The sequence below is a fragment of the Buteo buteo genome, chromosome 3, assembly GCF_964188355.1.
Source record: "Buteo buteo chromosome 3, bButBut1.hap1.1, whole genome shotgun sequence".
Lineage (NCBI taxonomy): Eukaryota > Metazoa > Chordata > Aves > Accipitriformes > Accipitridae > Buteo > Buteo buteo.
In genome coordinates, this window is record NC_134173.1 from 31,947,328 (window position 1) to 31,973,580 (window position 26,253).

General features: G+C 40.7%; 1 protein-coding gene across 3 annotated transcripts in view; it reads left to right on the top strand.

Moving 5' to 3' along the window:
• Positions 1 to 26,253, top strand: part of DTNA (dystrobrevin alpha) — a 231,552-nt gene that overhangs the window by 10,366 nt on the left and 194,933 nt on the right. The window contains exon 2 of one of the 3 annotated variants that reach the window (XM_075023237.1): positions 1,092 to 1,148. The exons of the other annotated variants lie outside the window; for them this stretch is intronic. The gene's annotated coding sequence lies outside the window, so the exon portion shown is untranslated. The remainder of the gene's footprint in view (positions 1 to 1,091; positions 1,149 to 26,253) is intronic. 3 annotated transcript variants of the gene reach the window in all.

Genomic DNA, 26,253 nt, shown 5'->3' on the forward strand with positions numbered 1-26,253 from the left:
CCAATAAATGACTCTGATTCTCTGGGCAGGATATGAACAGGGAAGGTTTAAGACGTGTACAGCTAGATCTGTCTTGCATTTCCTGTGAAAACTACTTTTAAAGGCATTAATATGTATTTGTCTGTATTTCTGTGCAAGTATTATGCCATAAATAAAATTGGGAACTATGCAAGTTGGCAACCCTGTTATTCTAACATAGGGATAGATTACACCAGGCCTGAACAATGTTTTTGAGAGCTGAGGCTTAGAAAAATCATTAGCTGTGTCCTCCTTCCTGTGCCATATAATGGCATGAACATTGGGTCAAAGTTGGTCACCTTCAGGCCATGAGGGTAATCAAAACTTCAGCAAAAAGGCTGGTTTAGAGGTGACACTTCCCTCTAGGTAGTTCTCTGTGACCTTCAGTCATGTCTATGTGTGTCCTGGACCCAACTGGTTTCTTGTCTTTTCAGCTTTTCATCCCATAGAACAGTCAGCCCAGCCCGCATGCTGGCCTCCCTCCCTCCCCAGCATGGAGCTGCTCTTGTGTGTGCTCTCCTCTACAAGCCCAAGCATCTCCTCTCCCCTTCTGCCAGTGGCACTTGTATTTAAGTGGCTCTGTCTTATCGCAGCCACTGCTGCACATTGACCATGGGTGGCATATGAGCATGCAAATTATCTCAGTAAATAATTTGCACTAGTTGTCACACAGAACAACACAAACCTTGGTGGCTGTGGCAGGCTGCTGTTGCCCTAGGAGATGCGCAGGGACAGCTTGTATGAGCGCCTGAGGAAAGGAACGACACAACAGCATTTTAGCAGCTGTATTGATACCGGATGCTGTTTCAGGCTTCTTACCCAGTGCTCACAGTCTTCGTTTCAAGTAGTGCGAATGTTTGGAAGGTAGGAAGTTATGTTGTATCTGGAAGACCTTAATGTTAAATAAAATGAATACGGACACATAGCAGTAAGTGCAGTCCAAGGAAAGTATGTCTGAGATTGCGGTCACTGCTAAGAGAGGTATGCTTGTGGGAGGCCATATTGTGGCTTTTTGGCCCTTGCTGATCACCACAGGCACAGAAATGGTTCATATTGCTTTTGTTTATTTGTAGGAAAAGGAAGAAACATGGAGCTGCATCTCTGTTCTGAAGCTAAAGTATAGATTAAAGGTACTCTTTTTTTCCCCATGGTTTTGTTTTTTAGGAGACTGTAGCAATGTATTCTAAGCAGTCACAGGAGCTTTAACGACAGCTGTTTTGCTTGAAAGCCTGTATCTGTCAGTGTCTGTAACATGATTTGATGTAATCCTTTGGATTTCCTTGTGTTTAAAAAAGCTGCAGATCTTCTTTGCCTACCAAAACACATTTAACAGTTGAAATTTTAGTAGGGAATATTTCTAAAATCTACCATTTTGCATATACTCTGTTTGATGATCCTACTGTTTATATATTTTTAATACATCTCTTACATTAGTCTGAACACCCAATTAAAGACGTGGCTTACGAAAATATGGGAGTTTGGAAAGAAAAAAAGAAACAGAAATAATACAACACTAGCTGAAACCTTAGTAGTCCCATATCCCTATGCCATTTGCTGCTCAAAACTGAGGAAAAAAGTTTACAAACGAAGTTGTCTTTCACGACAGACTTTATGCCTATGAGTCAATCTCATCTTACTACTCAGCTGTTGAGAAGATTTGACCTTGAAACCCAAATTTCCCTTACATACGCTGACATGTGTTTTGCAAGACCTTGAAATTACACAATGGAAGGAGAGCTGAAAACTGCTGCCAAATCTACTAGATGGTCACGGTTATCCGGAGCTGACCAGAAGCTTTAATTTCATGCACTATGGTACTGCAGATTGAAACTGCGGAGCCGTGGTCTGCAGGCAGGTAGTCAGCACCACGCGGGTGGCTGCCCCTTTGGCCAGGTGGGGAAATGCAGATTTATCACAGAGGGCAGGATGTGGGTGTATCGTTCCTTTGACATAAGCAGGTGGGCTGTCGGTTTCCTCCTGTTTTATTTGCCCAAAACACTTAACTTTTTCTCAAGCAGTGATACTTGAAAGGTCTAAGTGTTGGCTGGCACAGTGGGTCCTGTGGCACGCTGCCTCGTTCAGAATGCAAAGGAGGAGAGTGGGGATATAGGACCTGATTTTAGCACTCCTGAGTTAGCTATTCTGAAACCAACCAAGTCCAGGGCACTTGAATTTGATGCTGTTTTTTTCAGAGGACTCTCTGGCCCTGCCTAACAGAGAGAAAAAAGTGACGGTCATCCCATTGGTATTACTATTTACATCCCAGTTTGTTGATACCAACACGCTTATCTTTGCTAAGCTACAGACAGACAAACTTGTTTCATCAGATCGGTTATCCAAAATTACTGGCATCCAGTTGGATGGCTCTTACAGGACTTTGGGAGGTGGGGAAAAGGGTGTTTGGTTTTTCTTGGTGGTATTTTTCCTTTCCTTGCTTTTCTTTTTATCAACTTCTTTCCACTGAAATGACAGCAAAGCTTGCATGTTATAGTTAGCTCTTCATGCATCTATTTTCACTTGAGGACTATAAGATACTGGGCCAATCTACATTTTTCTGGTAGTCTTGAAATGCAGTAATTAAGAACAATTTATTGCTTTGTTCACAAAGCCCCAAACCAAAAGAAGAGGCGTTTCTTTTATTACTTCCTTGTCTTTGGCAGCCTCACAGCAGTGAAACTTCCTGGGCCTCTTGCTGTCTGCTTGGCCAAGTCTAATGAATCTTTTGTTAACAAGGGGTTAAAAATTCATTAAGAATATTTTTGCTCTTTATGCTTTACCTTATACTTCTGCTTGTATTTTGGTAGAACATACCAGCGATTGGAACATAATTTATGAAATGTTATTAAATGTTGTTAACGCGTTTAAATTGAAGCTCCAGCATGCACTCATACACAGTCCTTGAGTATCAAAACATTTGTTAGCATATGTTTCGTGAGCAGTGAGGCTGGAAGCTCAGACTTTGAGAGGGCTTTTACTATTTTTTTCACAGTTTATTCATTTTTTCCTTTTTTTTTTTATTTTTAAATAAGCTAATCCTCCTCTACCTTGCAGTAACTGAGTGTTTAATGTGACTTTGTTTTGGAAAGTGGTAGCACCCACTTTCATACTATTTGTGAATCATCAATGTCATTATATATTAAGGTGTTTAGCTGGATTTTGATATATAAGGCTCTGCTCCGTGCTGTCTGTGCATCTGTATTAACTAGCTTCTTAACTATTGTGTTTTTCTATTTGGCATATATTCTCAGCAGAAGCACCTACAACAGTTGCTTCTAAAACTGCAGCATTAGTAACTTGTAACTGTACTGTTACAATTATTTTTTTTAATATTCTATTTTTAAATCTCCCTTTTAAAAAGAAAATACATGGAACAGTTATCAAAAAATGCAACAAAAAACTACCCCATTACAGAATGCTTTACAGCAAAATGAAAGGCAGTACAGCTAACCTGTGCCTTCTCATATGAAAGGAATATGTAACACACACTCTAGGCAGTAGATTCTCAGCTCCACAAATTCACATAGCTCCACTGAACTCACTTCTGAGAGGATCTGCTCTGACTCTGAGTGTGTTCCCTAAGAAGCTATTGAAGGTGAAGCACCCAGCACATGCGCTGGGGCAGGATCAAACTGCACATGCATCAGAGAAGGGAAATAAATGCCTGAATATATACATACATGCATGTCTGCAAAGGTGGGGTGACTGGATTTCTTAGCATATCAGGGTAGTGGAGACAATGATAACGCAGAAAAGAAAAAAAAAAGATATGGAATCAGCATCCTGGAGCCTTTTTTGAATTATTTATACAGTGTATCACAAAAACACAACAGAGAAGGTCAAAGTCCTAAGAACATGGATTGCAATGGTCAGAGGCCCTTTCAAATGGCATGGAGTCCATGTCTGCATTAATCCCAAAGTGACTTGTTTCGGTTAGAGGGATTATTTTGAACATCAAGAATTGTTCTTTTCTTCTCAGTGAGCTGACTGAGGATAAACGCATTTCCCACTTGTAATTGGAGTAGTAATAAGTCAGCCCATTTCTCACTGCAGGGCTTCAAATCCCAAACAGGTGGGAGTCCATCCATTATTTTATTTACCAGTGAAATGAATTTGTCTCCTTTGGTATTTAACTACTGCATCCCTGATTAACACTGGCCACTGCTAAAAGTAATGATTTGGTTTTGTCAGATTTAGATCTATGCTTCTCTTTTTGTCAATACACCTCCTTTGTAACTTCTTCAACATAAGTAGGAAAAAATGACATCATGAAAACTTTCAGAGCTGATACTAGAGCTGCCTTGCCATGGCAATCTCTGTAGGCAATCACAGGTGGTTTAGCATGATCCAAGTGCCAAGTTAGTCCCTTGTTGCAAAGGGAAGGCGTCTCAAGGCTGAATGATAACAAGTTATGACCTTCCGTGTTTTGTACACTTATTTCCTAGTTTATTTTCCTATCTGAGCATTTCAGATTATCAAAAATAACTGGCAAGCATTTTTACTTGTTTGTTTTTAAGTAGTCTTTTGGACTGACAAGATGTGCAATCCTTAGACCAAAGGACAGTATTTTTCAGAAGGTTACAAATGTCTGAAAATGGAGATGCTGAATATATTTACCTCAGCCATGATTTTACTGCCATAATAAGATTTTTTTGCTTTGCTGCATACACCAGGACTTTAAGATTATGTTAGCTTACGCTGAGCTAAATCCAGATATGGGATTTGGTTGTAAAATATACAAGGGGAGGTTTGTGGCTGCAGAAAGTCTCTACAATCCCCTTTCCATGAGAAGATACAGCGGGGTTGAAAGGAATCCGTTACTTTCATGCAATCCTAGCTAAAGTAATGGTGACCTTGCTGTTCACAAACCTGCAAGGCTCCTGAGGAGGCAGTGTGTAACTTCACTGGGCCTTTTCCAGATGGCGGTATCCTTCCCCTCTGGTTATTTTGGTTTTGATTGCTCTGCAGGAGCTTGTGTTGACCAAAAGTATATGAACTCGATGAGCGATGCTCTCCTGTGCTTTGCACTCATCCGCACAACGCTCTTAATGTGCAGTAACTGTAGAAGAGGCACCTCCTGAGTATGTAAAGCCCGTTCCAAATGTCACCCACCCATACAGTATGAGTGCCTGAGTAAACCCTTGTGCTCCCCCTTAGTAGGAGCATCCACAATGGCTGGAGCTTAACTACTATCATTTGATGATTCATTTGCAGTGCTTATTTTCTAAAAATTGCATAGCCTGTTCTCAAAAGCAAGGCAAAGAAAAAAGCAGCTGTTATGAAAAGAGAGGAAGAAAAACTCAAACATACAAAACACAGAGCTTTAAAGAACCAAACCCACATTGTCAGGGTAGGAAAAAACCAACAATTTGCCATGTCTTATCTTTGAAAAAGATCAGAAATAGAGTTATATTTTTGAGGTACTATTCATATTTTAGACAATTAACAGTGATACTTATGAGTCTAAGAACATATGGATTTGAATTCAGTCCTGACTTGCATCTCTTACTTTTGTGGGGTTTCACAGAGAATAAACCAGGGAATTTTTCCCTGTTTTAAAAAGACATGCTTTTATATTCAGTACTAGTGAATTGTAGGCATGTAATATTGATAGTGAAATAAACACATTGCTTTTTAAGTGTAAGAAGCATTAGAACTGACCAGTCCAATTTTTATTTACTCTGTCATATCTTTGAACATGAAGATGGACTTCATTGTGCTTCTCTATTCTAGCATAGCTTATATAGAATTTGATTCAAAAAGCAGAAAATTGGCATGACTGAGAAAAATGAAAAAATTAATTTTCAGTGCTGTATAATGTTTTGCAAAAAGTATTTGTTTTCTGTGGAAACAACTGATCAACAAAAAACTGTAGCTGAAACTGAAAATTCCCATTCAGAAACTTCATAACATTTCATTTAAAAATTAATGATTGAAATGAAACATCTTGACATTTCCAAATTCATTGTTTTTCTTTCACCTCAGTCTGAATTCTAATTTTCTCTTCCTGAGCTACTGCTGCACTTCATCCCTTCCCTCATGTCTCCCAGTAAGTCAGGCTGTCCAGCCCAGAGATCCATCTTTCATGGTCCGTCACCACTATGCAGCTTCTGTGCCAGTGGGGAGGTTGTATTTACTGCTGAGATGATACTTTGTCCAAAAGCAGCCCCATAGTCCAGTCTACAAGGCACCCAACTTAGAAGTCCAGTGAGGTACTCCAGCAGCCCAGAGACATGTAGCTTATCCCAAAACAAAAACACTCAGTCTGCTTTGAAAGTGATACTTTTTTTCTGTGTGAATTAAACTTGGCTTTTGATGAGTACTTCATTTGGATTTTGCTGATGGAAGATTTCAGTTTTCAGCTCAAGTTAAAGCACTTCCCTGCTAAAACTCCCGCTGTTCGGTTTTGTTCTGCTGACCAGCTCTCTTCTGAGCTTCTCTTCTTTGTTTGCATGGGTTGTAACTGGGAAATATCCTTGTTGTGAAGGCTTTTCTTCTTCTGAGATGCATTCCCTGTTCCAACAAGTAGGTAACTATGGAACCAGTACTTTTTCTCGATGTGGAAGAAACATGTTAAGGTCAGATGATAAATTTTCTTGCAGACTGATACACACATTTATGTTGAAGGTCCTGACCAACTTGGAGCCCAGAGAAACAAAAATTCCTGTTTGTGTGTGTATTTAAGGGAATAACCCACAAATGAGTCATGAATGCAGCATTACTAATGACCCTACCCACACCACAGCTGCTGAACCTTTCTGCAAGGCAGAATGAGCTACAGACCTCCCCCAGATGCCAAGAACATCTCATTAGTACTCCCTGGAGCTGATGGTCTCTGACAGGCTTTCAAACCTGGCACCCACCTTCTAACTGAGGAGCCTATGCAGGCAGTCCCAGAAAAAATCTGTTCCCTGCCCCATGCGTGACATGACCCACCCACATCCTTTCCATGGCGTCATGTCCTGTGTGATGAAATCTCCCAACCCCCAGTAATTGTTGTAGCACTGAATTTACCTTTAAGTCATGAAGCTGCAGCAAAGAATCATGCTGAATGAGTGAATGCATGCAAAGAAATGTAAACCATAGAGAATGTGGTAATTTCTGCAATCTTAATATTCTGGCTATATACCTATTAGCATTTTCTTTGATGGACTAGCTTTCCTTTGACGTAGGACATTGTATATATATTTTTAATGACCTTTGTAAAGGCAATTAATGAAAAAAAGGTAGAAATAGTGCAGTGTTGTTTTACAATAGGCTAAAAATCCTTTTGTGGCTCTTCTTGTTAAGCAAGCAATGTTTCTTCCAGGGCAACACAAAATGTGAGTTGAAAGTGGGATGAGAGCAATTAAGATCCAAGAAGGGGCATGTAGAAAGCTAGGATTAAAGAAAGCTGAAAAGCAAAATTTCAGCGGAAGAAGAAAAGACTGATAAATATATTGAAAGCTTCTGATGGCTGCAAAATATGTAGAAGGGCAGCTGATTTCATTTTGGCTTTTGCTTTTAACTGTCAGTTTACTACAACTGAGATTTTGTTTTCATTCTAAAGAACATTTTTGGGAATGGCATTTCTTCTGCTCCTGACTGATCTGCAAAATAAATTTGAAAGATTTGTCACATGAATGTGAGTTGTCAGTGTTTTCATTAAATCTAGATTTAATGGATTTTTCTTTTTGAATTGAGATCTGTCATTCTTTTTTCTCCTTTGTATTTTGCTTTTCTGGTTTGCTACTGTTCTGTCTTCTGGGCCAGTGCAAGCCCATGTATTAAAAATAAGTGTTTTCTTAAGAATCCTGGCACTTCTCATTTGGAAACCGATTCATGAGTGCTGCTGTCTTTTTAAGCCCTGTGCTGTCTTGCAGTAGAGCCAGGGTAAGAGCTTGCCGTTTGATTGCTCCCACTCTCCCACTGCTACAAGCTACTCATCTTTCTGAATGGGAGGTACGTGAACCTTTCTGACAGTTGCCTTTCCACGGTTCTTCTTGTGGATGCTTGACCTGACAGATGCTTCTCAGAGTTGCTCAGTCTGCTGCTGCACATTCAGAAACGTGTTTGGTTTTTGACAAAACTCATTTGTTGTGTTTGCAGGCTTTAGCAAGCCTTTGTTACTTACAGTCATTCCTATCATCTTATGGTTTCTGTGAACCCAGATGCTGTTGCTGGTCTTAAGCTGTAAGAAGAATGGTGATCCTGATTCCAACACAAGCATTGCCAAGCAGTTGGGCTGCTTCTGTGCATGGCTGTGTTCCCCTTTTCATTGTCAGTGTCAACTGTAAGAAAACATACTGCTTTTTGTGCTTTGAAGAAGGACATTCAGTGGCTCTTGCTCCTAGACTATCACCTCAGAGGAACGTTCAGAATGAGAGAGCAACCACACACCTCATTTGGTGTTCCTGGTGCTGGAGGCATATGAGTTGGTGGTGAAGACTCTGTTCTCTTGAGTGGCCAGGTCCAAAAGCCTTTGACCTTAAAATCAAGTAAAGAGGCTCCATGGCAGTGCTGTTATCAGTTCCCAGCCTGCTGAGATGTGGTTTGGGAGTGATTCTGGGGCTTTTCAGGGTCTAGGAAGACCAGCTGGGGTAAAATGGCCCTTCATTGTATTGCTGCCATGTAAATAAACAGTTTCTGTGAAAGTTTTAGTGGTGAATTCGGGGTATGAATTCGGAAACTTCAGGCTTTAGTCTCTTGCTGGCTTCTCTACAAGGGAGATGGAGTTCTCAGGCCCCATTGCAACACTACCAACCCTCAGAATACTGGACTTTTTTTTTAACATACAGCTTCTAGATGGTACAAGATTTTCAACTAAAACAATGTTATCTTTTATAGTATTACAGAAAACCTTAGAAATAAAACATATTTTAAAAAACATAAAAATTGAAAAACATAATTTTTGAGCCAGTACTATGATTTCAGGGTGATTTGTGTTGATATTCTCCATTTTGCTTTGAAAATAAAGTTCGTATCAAACACATTTTTTATCTGGAATTAGATCAGGTGCCAAACAAGTAGCTCAGCTGGAGCATTTCAGTATTGCTATACCACAGACCTATTTGAAGTCTAGGGCTTAATAAAGTAATTTTTACCAGTTAGGAATAGCAGTTTGGGTTAGAGTTGCATATGTAGCAGTATACCTTAATCTGAATTAATTGATTCTAAGAAGTGAAAGTCAAGTGCAGGCATCTACTTTATGAGTAAAGATAATGGATTTTCAGTTGGGGTGTAGGAGATATGAGCCAATTTACATCAGCATATGCGTATTGGTATTTTTCATACTTTTGAGGAAATTATTGCATGATTTTATTCCTTCCTCTTCTTCTAGTTTGTGTATCTGAAAATGGGAATCACATTGGTTTTCAAGGATCATTGGATGCTTACAAGCATCTAAACCCAAAAAGTAGTAATTATATTTTAGAAGGCAAGTGAAAATCACTGCTAAATCTTCATTGTCAGTTGTGTTGTGAATAGGATGGTTTGCATTGCAGCGAATTATGATATAAGTAGCCTGTATGTTAGGGAGTGTTTTGATTGTCTAGAGCTTAATGATAGTGACGATAGGGTTGAGTGTTTATGGGTAGGAATCAGGGGGAAGGCCAACAAGGCAGATATCATGGTGGGAGTCTGGTACAGACCACCCAACTAGGATGAAGAGGCAGACAAAATATTCTATAAGCAGCTGGGAGGAGTCTCACAATCGCTAGCCCTTTTTCTCATGGGGGACTTCAACTTACCAGATGTCTGCTGGAAATACAACACAGAGAAGAAGCAGCAGTGTAGGAGGTTCCTGGAGTGTGTGGAAGATAACTTCCTGACACAGCTGGTGAGTGAGCCAACTAGGGAAGGCACCCTGTTGGACATGTTGTTTGCAAACACAGAAGGACTTGTGGGTGATGTGATGGTTGGAGGACATCTTGGGCATAGTGATCATGAAATGATAGAGTTTTTGATTCTTTGAGAAGTAAGGTCAGCAGAACCTTGGACTCATGAAGGGCAGACTTTGGCCTGTTTACGGGCCTGGTTGACAGAGTCCCTTGGGAGGCAGTCCTGAAGGTGGAAGGAGTCTAGGAAGGCTGGACATTCTTCAAGAAGGAAATCTGAAAGGTGCAGGAGCAGGCTGTCCCCATGTGCTGAAAGACAAGCCAGCAGGAAAGAAGACCGGCCTGTCTGAACAGAGAGGTTTGTCTGGAACTCAGGGAAAAAAAGGAGAGTTTATGACCTTTGGAGAAGGGGCAGGCAACTCAGGACTACAAGGATGTCATGAGGTTACACAGGGAGAAAAGTAGAAGGGCCAAAGCCTAGCTAGAACTTAATCTGGCTACTGCCGTAAAAGACAATAAAAAATGTTTCTATAAATACATTAGCAACAAAAGGAGGGCTAAGGAGAATCACCATTCTTTATTGGATGTGGAGGGAAAAACAGTGGCAAAGGATGAGGAAAAAGGCTGGGGTACTTAATGCCTTCTTTGCCTCAGTCCTTAATAGTAAGACCAGCTGTTCTCTGGGTACCCAGCCCCCTCAGCTGGAAGACAGGGAAGGGGAGCAGAATGAAGTCCCTATAATCCAAGGGGAAATGGTTAGTGACCTGCTACACCACGTAGACACAAGCAAGTCTATGGGCCTGGACAGGGTGCACCCAAGGGTACTGAAGGAGCTGGAGAAGTGTTCACCAAGCCACTTTCAATCATTTATCAGCAGTCCTGGCTAACCAGAGAGGTCCCAGTCGACTGGAAGTTAGCAAATGGATGCCCATCTACAAGAAGGGCTGGAACAAGGATCCAGGGAACTACAGGCCTGTCAGTTTGACCTCGGTGCCGGGGAAGGTTATGGAGCAGAGCATCTTGAGTGCCATGACACAGCACGTACAGGACAGCCAGGTGATCGGGCCTAGTCAACATGGGTTTATGACAGGCAGGTCCTGCTTGACTAACCTGATCTCCTTCTAGGACAAGGTGACCCACTTAGTGGATGAGGGAAAGGCTGTGGATGTTGCCTACCTAGACTTTAGTAAAGCCTTTGACACCGTTTCCCACAGCATTCTCCTGGAGAAAGAGGCTGCTCATGGCTTGGATGGGTGTACTCTTCAGTGGGTAAAAAACTGGCTGGATGGCTGGGCCAAAAGAGGTGTGGTGAATGGAGTTAAATCCAGTTGGCAGCCGGTCACAAGTGGTGTTCCCCAGGGCTCAGTACTGGGGCCAGTTCTGCTTAATATCTTTATCAGTGATCTGGACAAGAGGATCAAGTGCACCCTCTGTAAGTTTGCAGATGACACCAAGTTGGGCAGGAGTGCTGATCTGCTTGAGGGAAGGAAGGCTCTACAGAGGGATCTGGACAGGCTGGATCAATGGGTTAACGCCAGTTGTATGAGGTTCAACAAGGCCAAGTGCCGGGTCCTGCGCTTGGGTCACAGCAACCCCACGCAGCGCTACAGGCCTGGGGAAGAGTGGCTGGAAAGCTGCCCGGTGGAAAAGGACCTGGGGGTGGTGGTGGAGGACAGCTGGCTGAATAGGAGCCAGCAGTGTGCCCAGGTGGCCAAGAAGGCCAATGGCATCTTGGCCTATATCAGAAATAGTGTGGCCAGCAGGAGCAGGGAGGTGATCGTCCCCCTGTACTGGGCACTGGTGAGGCCGCACCTCGAGTCCTGTGTTTGGTTTTGGGCCCCTCACTACAGGAAAGACATTGAGGTGCTGGAGCGTGTCCAGAGAGGGGCAACAAAGCTGGTGAAGGGTCTAGAGCACAAGTCTCATGAGGAGCAGCTGAGGGAACTGGGGTTGTTTAGCCTGGAGAAAAGGAGGCTGAGGGGAGACCTTATCGCTCTCTACAACTCCCTGAAAGGAGGTTGGAGTGAGGTGGGTGCTGGTCTCTGTTCCCAGGTAACAAGTGATAGGACAAGAGGAAATGGCCTCAAGTTGTGCCAGGGGAGGCTTAGATTGGACATTAGGAAAAACGGGTTGTCAAGCACTGGAACAGGCTGTCCAGGGAAGTGGTTGAGTTGCCATCCCTGGAGGTATTTAAAAGCCATGTGGACGTGGTACCTGGGGACATGGTTTAGTGGTGGACTTGGCAGTGCTAGGTTTATGGTTGGACTTGATGATCTTACGGGTCTTTTCCAACCTAAACAATTCTATGATTCTAAGTGTGTTTGGAAAATTTATTCAAGAAAGAAAAGCTGAAAACAGGCTCAGTCAAGTGATGTGCTGGGTTTCATTCTGCCTTTATCTTTAGCTCCCACAGCAGGAGGAAGAATATTTCTAATTAATTACATTCTTCCATATTTGAGAAAATATGAAACTACTATGGCTTCCAGACTTTGCTGAGGATTGATTAGGAGTCAGGGAACAGGGAGAGCTGCTGTGCGTGGTCAGAGCAGTGTGGAAAAGTTTGCACTAAACTCGACCCATATGACTGCTACCAATCTGTCATTATTCACAAATGTGAGTTAAAAATATAACAGATAGATTGACAGGTATCCTAGCAGAGGCTTTCAATTTTTAAAAACTTTTTTTAATTCCTTTTGGGAATACTTTTAAGAATTGGTAGTTATCATTGTCCTTTCAACTACAATTAATTATAAGAATTAGAATAGTAGAAATATATACTTAAAGAATAGATGTGAGTAGGACAAACAATCTATGGCAGCAATAACTTTATGCAAAGAGCCATGCTATGCAACCCAGTGGAGTTTCTTGCTGGGGGGGGGGGGGGGGGGTCAGTGCATGTGTATATCCTCCCTGGCTCAGAGCCTGGGATAAACACCTTGATCTTCTTTTGGGGTAGATAAAGTGGAGCTGAGAAATCATTTTTCTGAGACCTTTTAGGTGAACATCTAATACCAAATTGTTTCTGCTGCGCTTCATTAGAGGTGCTTGCAACTGGATTGCTATTGATTGCCTTTTAAATCTGATTCTGCATTTTAAAAAGTTGTAACAGAAAAATGACAGTGATATATGTGTACCTTAGTAGCCCTCTGTCAGATGTGAAGGAAACTGCAGTTTATCAATGACCTGTTAATGGCAGAGAAGCCAATGACTATTCACAACCCGAAGGCCCTTATCCTACAATCATTTAAGAGTTGTGTGTCCTTATTAATGTAAGTAACTGCACTGAACATCATGGGATTACTCATGTCAATAAAACAAAGTGAGTTTGAGTGATCCTGGAATCAGTACTTTGAAAGCTGTTCATGTAGGAAAAAGCTATGATCAGATAAAATCAGAAATGCAAGTATGAGAAAGGTACCAGTGCTCCTGACACTAGAAGTTTCCCTGTGCTTTCCAGCTCACAATAGCAAAATATGCAAGGTTAATAATGTAGAAGTAATACAATTTCTGGTGTTAATCACGAAAAATTTTTTTGCCCCTTTTGTGACCAGCTTATGTGGCTGGCTGAAGTCAGTGGATTATGCCACTTAGGTCAGGCTGAGATTTCACTCATTTTCACCCATTCTGTACTTTCTCTTCGCTTTGCACAGGCCTGATTTTTTTAAGCAGCATTGTTGATACATGTGACATTTCTTTGTCTTCTTTAGCATGGTAATGACATTAGACGCAGTACTAGGAAATGCTGAGGCATCTTTAGGTCCTGCTATTGCAAAGGAATTAATGGGGTGTTTAGATCTCATAGAGGTACTCAGCATCTTGCATGGGTAGAGTTGTCCTGATATGCTTGTGTGTACAGCAGAAGTCCACCGCTCAACTGACGGTGGGCCTTTAAGGACTCCATCGGGTGGTGTGAGAGCCTCTAATGATCACACCTTCTCATCCTCACCCTCCTTTCACCCATCCTACCCCATCCTGCCTTCCTCCTCATTTCCCCTTCAGGACTACCCTAACAATTTGGTCACCAGCCCAGCGTCCCAAGGCCCCAGCTCCCTGTACTGCAGGAAAACAACAAAACACCTTCTTCAGCAGTTACTGGCAGTCAGCCATAGTTTTTCTTCAGTGATGAAGGTTATTCAGAGAGTTTAGCAGTCCCTGCTTTGGGGGGATAGGACATTAAGAAATTAGTTTGTTTTTTTCAGTTTGTGTCTTTCCAGATTTTTTCCCTTTTGTTTTGCCTTCTGTCTTCCTTTATTTTAACACTACCCCTTCTTCAGTCACAGTAGTTAAAAAGAGAAAGAACTCAAATTGTATTTTGAAGGCAAGTATTTTGAAAACTGGAAAAGATGGAACAAATCATACAGTTTTTGCTGCAAATAAAGTATTTTCAGACAGTAGTAATAGTTATAGTTGCATTGACTGTGCTATGCACACACATTAAAAATGGTCCTTCAGCTGACTATCTCTGAAGGTAGGTAGTTGCATCAAACCTAAATTCTCTATGCCATGACTTTTTGTTGTAATTAAATGAAAGAACCAGATCCACTTTGGCCAGCGCCCTAATGTAAGTCATTGTGTTCTGGGACTGGAAGTGTTTGAATTATGAATCTACGTCCATTGACCAAAATGGTTTGAAGGTCCTCTAATGGATTTTATTTCTAAATGTTAATAAACTTAGATTTTTTGAGACATATAAATACAGTCCCAAGACAGTGCTGTCCTAACTCTAATGATGTGTCTGTTCACTGTTAATCTCAAATCAATAGCCATTCTATTTTCCTTTTGCTTTCCTGGTGGCAGTATGAATTGATTAAAAAAAAAAAGGTATATAAAAAAAGAGCCAGATGGGAGATCCAGATCAAGGTGAATTACTTTTTCAGACCTACCTGGCTGAACTACTATCCCCATTTGCATTGAGGTAGATTTCCACCAAAGTCTTAAGGAAAAAAATGTGGGTAAATACCCTTGGCGTAGTAGTGATGTTCGTGTTATTTCAGTTTTCTTGTGCTACTGTGGGAACACAAGAAGGAAGAGACTATTATTTATTTACTATATGCTGGTATGTGTTTTCCTGTGACAAAGAAAACCAAAATGTTGTGGTTTATCCTATATTGCATCCACAGTGATGTCTGTGTGTCACTATCTAGCTGAATTCAGTACCAGACTTGAATGTATCATTTTCTGATCATGAAATTGTTTGAACAATGACACCCAGATATAGCCAGTCAAGGTGGTTGAAAAATAAAATCCCATAGAAAGCTTAGACTCTGCGGGCAGAGACTTGAAAGACAAAATAACCTGCCTGCAAAGGAAACATTGTTTCCGAAGTGCAACAAGCAGCACTTGTTGCTCCTCTTCTCCTGAGTGTTAAGCTACTTTCTGTCAAGATACCATGTGTAATGGACCATGCTCAGCCTGCTCCAATGACAATATCTTTGAAGAAGAATGGAAGTTTTTTTTCATGAGCATACTTTTTCCAAAATTGGTGAAATGCAAGATTTAAAAGTATTTGAACATACTGTTCTACTCTGCCTAATTCCTAGACAGTTTGAGGAAAATTACTACCTTTTTCATTGATATGTTGTTTGCAAATTTGTAGCTGGAGGTGATGATTTTATAAAAATGTAAAATATACACCACAGTAAGTTTCACTTTCTATGGTCCTTGACAAAAAGTTTTGGCCAATCTTGCTTTTCAACAAAATTAAGCCACATCATGTTCAGATTTATCCGAGATACCATTCTGTATATAGTTTAAACTATTACTTCTCCCCTCTTTTGATTTGCAAAGTACTGCTGTAGTGGTCAATGTTTAACCCCTGGTCTGTACTCTGAGCAGCATGTCACTGGTAGGGCACAACTGTTGTAATGGCTGAATGTCACGTAGCTGCAAGGAAGTGCTTGGGTCAAACAGTTTGGCTTGGACAGATCAGTTCAAGTAACACTTGCCTATCAACAGTATTAGAGAAAATACTGGAAATCAGAAGAATCAAATAAAAAGTCTGCGTTTGTTTCTTTCCCTCAACTCCTATGCGAAAATATTGAACTCATACTCAAAAGATCAAATGTTTGTCTTAAATATGCCTTTGAATAGAGAATGAATTAAACTCAAGTAAAACATGGTGTAACCTGTGACCAAAAATTCTTACCTCTGGTTACGCATAAAACACTCAGTTCATAAATTAGCTCCAATATATTCTCTCAGCTGAGGAAGTTCTGTCCCAACAAAACAAGTGTGCATTCAATAATGAAACCAGCATTGCTTTTATTGTTTGGGGGAGAGGGGATTGTAAATAAAGCTTTGTTACATGAAGTCTCTATAGAGTTTAGGCAGACTCTCTAATGTATTTATGGTTTACTGCATATGAAGAATTGGTTCTTCCAACAATTACTAGCTAGTACCATGTGAGAGCCCATGTGTCTGCATTACCATCCATGCATAGAAACCCCAATGTCAAGCCACAACTGTGCTTGTATGATTCATAGCTATTAGCAAGAAAGACTTATTAGTCATCTACTTCATTGCCCTTCCTATATAGAATTATTCTATATTGTGCTGTACATTTACTACTTTTTTGTTAGTCTAATTTTAAATTATTGAAGTTATGGAGCTACCACCACTTCCCTCGGGAAAATGTTCCAGAGCATAATAGATCTACTGTCAAGAAATATACTAATTTCCTGATATTCATTTTTCCTTTATTAACTTCATTTCATTGTGCCAACTACTGTCTTCTGTGCATTTTTCCATGATCTCACTTTGAAACTTAGGCTTTGCACCCTGCAAATGTGTTTTGTTTATTTTCAGCCGCTATATGTGGATATGAAGGGGTAAAAATTAGCCTCTACAGGTTGTAAATTTGGCCTGTGTTTAGTAGGAGTAAGGCAATAAAACTGCTAAAATTAATTGGTTCATTGTAGAGCAACACGTCTTTGCAAGAGCTCCAGAAGTAATTACAAACAACAGCTAAAAACTTCATGTGAGCTGAAAGTTCATTTCCTAGGCCACTTTTTACAAAGGATGGTTGCGCTATCTGAATGTAAGCAGGCACTGTTAAGATAACCTTGTGTAGACATGGATTTTGATTTGAGTTTTCCAGTTTATCTAGAAGATTGGTAGGATACTTCAGACAGTTGAAGAACTTAGTTTCCTAATGGAGGTACACTCCTGTGTGAACTTCCCTAGGCCGTTTCAATGCAAACTTTACTTTAAGCCAAAGTCAGTGTTGGCTTGTGCTACCTGTTATTTCTGCCCTGAAATGGATGAAGAGCACTCACTTCTCATCACAAATGCATGGTACAAGATGGAGGTTTAAGATATGCCTTTCTGCTTTGCTTTCAGATGATCTTTGTTACCTCAGATAAGGGACAGTAGCTTAGCACAAGATATGTCAGAATTCATCAGACACTCACTCACCTGACATACTTAAAACCTATTTTCAATGGGTATCAGTTGAATGAAAAAAACCCAACTCTTAAGTGGAAATAACTTGCATCAGGTTTGCCATAGCTGGATTCTGTGCGCAGGAATAAAATCTGACTTAAACTTCGCAACTTTACAATGTCTTGTTCTAAATAAGTATGTACTTAAGTGGCTCTACTCAACAGAACTCTGAGCAAGTCTCGTTTCCCTCCTGCTTTGAAATTTGCCATCATGAATTTCCTCGCAAACTTTAGATCACGTGAACAACTTTCAGGTGGCTTGCATGCTTCTAGGATCCATCTGTTTTCTTTCTCTCCCAGTCTTAGACAAATCTATCTTGTACTGACCTTGTCCTAATGGCCAGACCTCTTTCTGCTGAATTTCCTTTATAATTCCAGCTCACAACACTCTGTCTTCTGCTTTGGACAAAGATACAGCCATGATGTCTTCCCCTGGATGCAAGCTAGTATAGCAGGTTAGAATAGAGACCTTGTTCTAAAAACTTTAGAGTTCATTGGTTTTATTAAGGATCTGTCATTCTTTTCCCAGAAAGTGACTATGTTTTATATGATAGTATTTCCCTAGGAAACACTTACAGTAGAACTCAAGGATTTTGAAAAGGAAATGTTTTCTAACTGAGGCTAAATGTGGGCAAGAGCATAAATAGAACTTGATTTTACAGAATACATTCTGTAGTTGTGGCATCTGCTTTATGGAGAATGAAATAAATACCTGCAATGCAGAGAATAAGACAGCAAACATGACTCTGCCCTTTGCTCAACAGTATCTCTCACTTCTTGAAAGGTTTGAATCTTAAATGGCCAGCTTATCAGTCCTTGGAAGTCAATGACAAGACTGGTCCACCCCTGTTGACATCTCCTGTTGTTTCAGTGTATTCAGTGTTCCTGTCTAATATCCAGGGAAGCCGTATGAGGGCAACAAGTCAAAAGAAGATCTTAGAGATCATACAGTTAAGAAAAACTGGGCATCGTAACTTCATCAGTCTTTGCCAGGTTACTTGCAAAAGCTGGGTAATAGGGAGACGCTGTCTTCTGACCTAAACAAATCTTAATGTACTTTCTTAGCTCTTTTTCAAAACCCAGTGTGCCATTTTATTCTGTAAAATGGAATAAAATGAAAGTCAAAACTGAATCAGTCTTTTGGGGTTTTTACCAATATTTGCTGTAATTGGCATTGCTAAGGTTACTGTGAATATATTACAAGAACTACAATCAAATGTTGAGTGTTTGAACAGGCTTTTCCATAGCTTAGCTGCTCAGACTGTCTTTACCTAGAATATGATCTCATTGTCACTGAATGATCAGACTGTTGCTTTTGTTAACTTGAACTGTTTTTTAAAAGGTAATTGTTCTTTTTAAATTTTAATTGGATTGTCAGACTTTATCTGATAAAGCTGACAGTGCAAAATGCATGGAACGGCATTAGGGTTATTTTATGTAGTATAACTGGCCATGCATAAAATTCATGTAGTAAATTAAACCCTGACAAATTAGTCTTTTGTCCCCTTTATTCTCATTGAAGTCTGGGTGTGCGGAACATATGGAAATTCCATATATTTGACAGTCTTAAAAGATCTGTGCTGAAACGGTAAAAATACTCATTGGGTGTTTCTTGAGTATTTAGTCCTACCTTAATGTTGTCTCACTCAGATCTGTAGACTTGCCAAGAGATAGGTCCAGGTTAAATACCTTTGAATATACCAGATATGAAGTAGCTGCTCTGCATGGAAAGCAAAGATTAGTACAGAGAAAGTAAGTTTTCTAAGGCACTATAATAGATAGATTTGTTGAGATGAACCTCACTTTTGAAATTGTATCAACTGAGGCAAGAAGCAGGAATTGACTTTGCAAATCAAAAAGGAAGCCTTACAGTAAAAAGTAACATAGCAGAGAGTTGGCTGGAATACTGCACTACTCAGTGTTTACATTCAACATAAGTCCTACCATATACTACCACCTTTGTGGTATATTATGTATTTTGCTGTGCAGGTTTAATTTTCTATATGAAGCCTTTATATGAATTTGTCTTTGAATGTATGCTCTGAAAATGGAGCCTTTTTTAGCAAAGGGAGAAATTAATTCTGTCACATAATAATGAAGTGTCACATTTTCAGATAGGAAAAACAATTTTGTTACCTACTTATCTGCCTTTTCTAAACTTCTATGAGTTCAAAAACTGTCCCGAACTCTTGCTAGCAAGTTAACATGCAAGTTCTTGATAGTTGTGTGGCAGTGTATAGACTACAGATACAGAGTTTGACAAGCTATTTTAGTTTGACCATTTGATTATTTTACATGCAAATAGCCTATACAATTAAGTGTATGTGACTCCTTCTGCTGGTACTTCTGTCATGTCATAAATGCAGTGACCCTCATCAAAAGAGGTTAATGGCTTCCGTGTCCTGATGCCGTTTGTCCAACCAAGATGTAAAACAGGGCACTAAAGGGCTGGATTTGCAGTGTTCTTTGGCTTGTTCAAAATGGTTTTTTTTTAATAAATGGCAGCTAAGAAGGTTTTAGGATGTAGGATACAGATAAATCTGTAATTGCCATCTTCATTATCTGTTGAGTGAAAAATTTGTGTGTTCTAGTGAAAAGGACCTGGTTTAATCATATAAAGAGTATTTTCAGAGTAATTTAAGGGTAAGTAAATATTTATTACTGGTGCAGAATCGTAGTAAGCCACAGCAGAATTTTATTAAGAAATGACCTTATACTTAATGTTATAAACTTAAACTGCAATAATCTACCTTCAAAATACAGGTCAGTGACTCTCATCACACTGTAGTAAAGGCTGTCATATAGGAAGATGCGGAGTAGGCTAAAGGGAATGCTCCTGGGACCTGGCAATTAGCACATCCTGAGCACACAGCTTTCACAACAGTGCTTGCTCTGCATGTGACAGAAGCATTAGGAAAACTTTTATTGCTTCATGTTTTTTTCCATTAACAAAATTCACAGTTACTGAAGTTTAATTTATGTATGTATTAGGTGGAAAAGCTCTAGGCATTTGTGCATGTAACTATAGGAAGTATGTTAACTGCTTTTCCTAGCCTTAGCATGAAATTTTCAGAGAGGGTCACCACTCCTGTGTGACAAATGTGTGCATAATGAGACTGAGCAGATCACTGACCAAGGGCTAGAAGAGATTTAACACTTCAGGTTGGCTCTCCCACCCCTGCTTTTCATGGTTGGGGTTGGCCGCTGTTGTGTGCATGCTGTGTGCTCAGGATCTGTGAACTGCTGGGTCCCATGGTCCTTTCCCCTAGCCTGCTCCTAAATCTTCCTATATGACAGCCTCTTTGCAGCTGGCAAACATCTCCTGAGTGCTGTGTGAAAGACTGCAGAGAAGTCCCCCCGGGTAGCTCCCCTGTCCTTGATCTTCCTTCGCACATTCATTGTCTTCCAGGAAGCAAAGGGCCTTTGTGCCAGGCTTGTGAACTAAGGGTGAATCTCTCACTTCACCTATAAATCCAGTAACATTGATGGAAATAGCACACATACATTTCATGTAGGATTTACTGCCAGTCATATGAGTCTTCTATAGAGAAACCCCTTAAATACCGGGGGCCAAGTATAATATTAAGTATAAAGCGTTCAAACTAAATAAGCCAAAACACCAAGTTCCTGTCCAGATTGTCACTGTCCCTTTTTTTTATCCCCAGTTGCCTGCACCTTAGATCTGACAGCAATATAAGATATGCAGATAAGTATTTTTGTGCATTTTGAAAATCCAACAGTGAGCACAGGTTCATGCATCTTAGGGATCAACTGAGGAGTCTTATTAGCTAGGTATTACTTGCACACTGCAGACAAAATTTTTCCTTCTGCTAGTATTACTGCAATATTTGCTTAAATGGAATTGTTGTACAGAGATGGTCGTATGTCATCTTTAGTCCCTGGGGTTTTTTAAGCTTGGATTAATGTTTGCAGTTTTGCAGGGACCTGATTCATGCCCATTGGTTTTGAAAAAATTTAGTTGTGTCAAATGGATGTCAGGAGTGCAAGTCATCTCCTGCTATTTTGCTAGTCCCTCAGTGTCCTGAGGTGCAGACTTGGAACGTCTTGTATGGTAGGAAAGGAGTGGGCAAACTGTGGATATTGGTACCAGTGTCCACCCATGGGAGAGCCAAATTTAAAAAAAAGCCAACCTGTATTAGGTTTACGGTAAAGCTGCTATACATTGGAGAGCCTTCTCGAGAAAAGGGACCCTCATGATGCTTGGCTGGGAAGTGTTTCTAGAAGAGCATTACTATGGAAAAGGGCTGCCAGCACGATGGAACAGCAAAGCAGGTTATCAGCTCCTTCAACCAAATGGCCTGAGGACTGAGAGGACAGGCATGGGTTTTGGCACTTACCCCACAGTGACTTCCCTCTCAATAAACCTTTTCTTAGGGCAAAATTTGGTGGAAGGATCCCAAGCAGAGCTGCAGCCTGCCTCCCATTGCAGGATTTGCTATAGGAGGGAAGGAGCAAGCCTGCGGTCATTACAGTTCTGTTTTACTGCCCTGTTAAATGTGATGCCTTATTGCTATTTTTAATTTAATTCTTTTGTGAGAGTGGAGGTGATAAAACAAATTGTTTCTATGCTTCATTCACATACCTAATGGGAGAACAGTGCAAGGGAGCTGCAAACTGTAATTTGCATGAGGTACAGCAACAAGAATTTCCAAATGTACATGCTTGGAGTATGCTGAAAAGCTGACATTTGCTAATGAACCCACTTTCATCCCCATTTCTGGTTGTATCTAATTATAGTTTATAACAACAGTGCCTTACATCATGAACCTTAGGTTCATTTGTGCTATCCCGTGGTTTTCATTGTAAGTCAAAGAACACCTGACTCAGGGCATATATGTGACCTTGTAAAAGGCTTTTTGCTGTTTCAGCAGAGGTAGGAGAGACCACAAGTGAGAGCAAAGATTCTTATCATGGACTACAAAAAGACACCAGGGGTTGGGCAAATTGTGGTGGGGATCTGCCCATAGCCATCTAGATAGAAATCTAAAAAGAGCACTCCAAGTAGTGAGCTGAGAACTGGAGTTGCAGGGCCATGGGTAATGATGAACAGTGTGAGAGAGATTTAATAAGCCAAGTAGAGGATTTATGGATTTTATTTCCCTTCTGATTCTTGCATTAAGAGTAGGAGAAGGCAGCATGGGTAATGTGAGACTCTACTCCAAGAGAAGGAGAAGAATGCAAACTACCAAAAGGCATAAAGAGTAGACTATTGATGAACCTCCTGGTAAGCAGTGAAAGAAATTACGTGTGCTTGCTGTGGATGCCTAATACTCCAGATAGATTGTGTGCAAGTGATACCAGTGAGCCATGTGGGTGCATCCACCACTGTTCCAAGAGGGGAAACTAAGGCAAGAGATAGGTGATCTCTTGATGTAAATTGACCTTTCTACATATCATGTTTATGTTTGTTCATATAGCTTTGTAATTAGTTCTATGAGCTCTCGGTTTCCATATGTCTTAAGGAATGACAGTATATTCTCAGATTTACTTCTGTTTATACTAATTAAATACTAGTAAACCTGTCCACCTAAAGGACAAATTATAAATCATCTTTTACTCAGCTCCAAGTTGGACTTTTCTATATTCCTAACTATTAAAGCTGCTTTATTTTTCATGTTCTTCTATCTTACAAACAATAACGTAAGTTTGTAGTCCTGCATAATTTAGCTATGCACTTCTTACTTTGAACTCATCTAGAGGAAATCATTACAAATTATGTAGGAGGATTTCCAGTTATTCAAGGCCTGAAGTGATGAGATTATATAGAGATTTATATTTTTATTAAGCAAAATCATGGTGTCTCCAGAACATCTCCATTGCATATGAGCTTGAATATACATGAGAAAAATCATTATCAAGGTTATGTACCTGAATTTCTTTTAAAGAAAATGGTTGTACACTGTTGGAAAATGACATTTAGCATCATAGCTCTTAGGAGGGAGAAACCTACAGTAGCAAGGTAATTCCTGACAACACAGAAGGTCCTCAAAGCAGACTCTATGTTGTCCACTGACAGTGTAAAGGGAAAAGAAAAACATTTTTCAATGAAAGAAAACACCTGGGATATTATCCTTAATAATTTGGAGCGAATTTCTAGTTCTGAGGGATGGTTGTTATTTGTAAATGTGCTTAACGGCTGCAGGCTAGGCCTGGACCAGCTTCACCCCTTGTTCCTGCTGTACCACCCCTGTTCACCAGCTGACTTGTTTTATGATTGTCGTGGTTTAACCCCAGCTGGCAACTCACTCACCTCCCTCACAGTGAGATGGGTGAGAGAATCGGAAGGGTAAAACTGAGAAAACTCGTGGGCTGAGATAAAGAAAGTTTAATAAGTAAAGCAAAAGCAGCGCACGCAAGCAAAGCAAAACAAGGGATTCATTCACCACTTCCCATGGGCAGGCAGGTGTTCAGCCATCTCCAGGAAAGCAGGGCTCCATCACGCATAACGGTGACTTGGGAAGACAAACGCCATCACTCCGAACGTCCCCCCCTTCCTTCTTCTTCCCCCAGCTTTGTATGCTGAGCATGACACCGTACGGTCTGGAATACCCCTTGGGTCAGTTGGGGTCAGCTGTCCCAGCTGTGTCCCCTCCCAACTCCTTGTGCCCCCCCAGCCTCCTCACTGGTGGGGTGGGGTGAGAAGCAGAAAAGGCCTTGACGCTGTGTCAGCACTGCTCAGCAGGGACGAAAACACCCCTGTGTGGTCCACACTGTTTCCAGCACAAATCCAAACCATAGCCCCATACTAGCTACCATGAAGAAAATTAACTCTATCCCAGCCAAAACCACGACAATGATGAAGGCAGAAAGTGTATCAGGCCATGGATGGTGATCCAGATTTTGCAGTCAGTAGTGGTGTACATTGAACGATTGTCTTCCTCTCCCTTCCAAACCTATGTACTGAATCAATTTTATAGTGTCCTGCCATTTCCACTGAGCAGGGAGGAGACTCCTTCCAGGGCTCCGTGGGCAAAGAGCTTGTGCAATGGAGCAGGGGTTGATCTATTACCTAGCTAGTGCAACTACAAATAAAGTTGTTTTTCTCATAAGTATACATATTAATCCAGGGAGGGGGAGGGCTCCTGTGTGGTCACAGAAAGTCAGGGATAACACTAACAGAAAGGAGCTATCATGTGCTGAGGTGATACAGGATTATGTGCCCATTTACCTTGTGCTCCAGTTTCCAGCTGGCTCTGGCAAGGAGAAAGTAGATTCATGCTCAGAAACATGTCTGAAGGAGGAACAGAGAGCATGTTTTGTAGGTCTGGCCTGGTATGGTAGGTAGAATGTAAGAAGCAGTATTACCTGCTCGGTTATATCTCTGAAGCAATGATACAGTCATGGAAATTTGGCAGAGGGGATTGCCATGCCAAGTACCCTATGTCCTCATTGTCCTTCATGCTGAGGAATCCTCAGTCTCTTAGAAGAGAGTTATATCTTACCCTACAAAATTGTGTGCATGGTGCTGTAGAAATTAAGTATTTTTAACATACTGTAGCCAACAAAGGGCTTGGCATTGTCACCAGTTAGTTTCAGTTACCTCACTATGCAAGGCAAGATGTCCCTACATGCCTTGGGGGGGGGGGAGCGTGGAGCAGGGGACTGGTTTTGCCCTGGATAGGCAAAAATCCAAACCAGAAATCTGAGTGAATGTCTTTCAACACAGGGTACATTTTTATACCCCCTGTTATCTTTAAAAGATCTTCACTTTTGCCTCCCTTATGCCTTTGTAGTCTTACTTCAGTCTCTCCTAGTAGCTCAGTTCCATTCCCAGAGGCCTGAAATTAATAAATCCAAACATGCTGTATTTAGACTTCTACCCCATGGCCAACACACCCAATACGGCATTTCAGAGACTGAGGGAAGTGAGCCACATTTGCTCATGGAAAAAAGAAAGAACTGCAGCAATACAATGACGTAAGGTTTATCCTGCAGGTTCACCTCAGGTTACAACCGGATCTAATTCAGCATGCTCTTGTCAGTACAGCTTAGTTCAGCTAAACCAAGAAAATACAGTTCAATTCTGCATACAGCTAACTCCCACATAAAGCATCAAAACCTTTCCAATCTAATTTTTTATTGCAGGCTATTTTTTTTATTTGAAGAGCTGTTGGGCCTGAATAATGTGGGCTTATATATCTGTCTGGTACCAACTGAAAGTAATTTTATTAATTTGATTACAGAAACATCTCAAAGTAAACAGGAGAATCGCACATTTAAAGAAGATGTTGCCACACATCAGATGCTAATGAGGTCACCCAGGAGAACATTGCTGTTTGGGGCCTCTACTTGTCCCCAGGGTGCATTTTCTCACTGGGAAAAGGTCCTGCTATGCAGTCTTAATCTAGAGCATGTTTTGAAATAGCTCTTTCAGCTAGTGGTGTGCTAAACTGCTTCTTTGTTTTCATCTTGGTAGGCTCCGAGAAATGAATTGCATAAATTTCACAGCAGTGAGATTTTTTTGATATCTGTAATAATTATACAATTTGACTCATATCACAGTGTAGCGCCAAGTTTCATCAGCCAGAAGACCCTGCAAATCCTAGAACTGCAAATACTCTTAATGCAGCAGCAGACTGGAAGTCAAATTTGCACTGAACATGTCAAGTGGCTCAAAGAAGTCAAAATGTGTCTTGACCCAAATCTAGGCCACAGTGTTTTTACACACCAAAGCAAGTAGAGCTGATATATGCTTGTTGCCTTCATCTTCAAGTGCTGCTAGCTACTGGCAGTTAGAGCAAAAAAGGGTTTAGAAAGCAAAGTTTTATGGTATGCTTCCAAGGCTGTAATCTTTTTTCTCAAACAAAAGTTTTAGACAGAGACCTCTTGATTGCACTTTAGTGTTATCCAAACATTGGTGTGTTGGATCTGACCCAGTACATTGTTCCTGACAGTGCTCAGGAACTGGCCAGTGGACAGTTGCGGAATAATGCGACAAAAGGGATTTTCTTAATCCTTGGGGA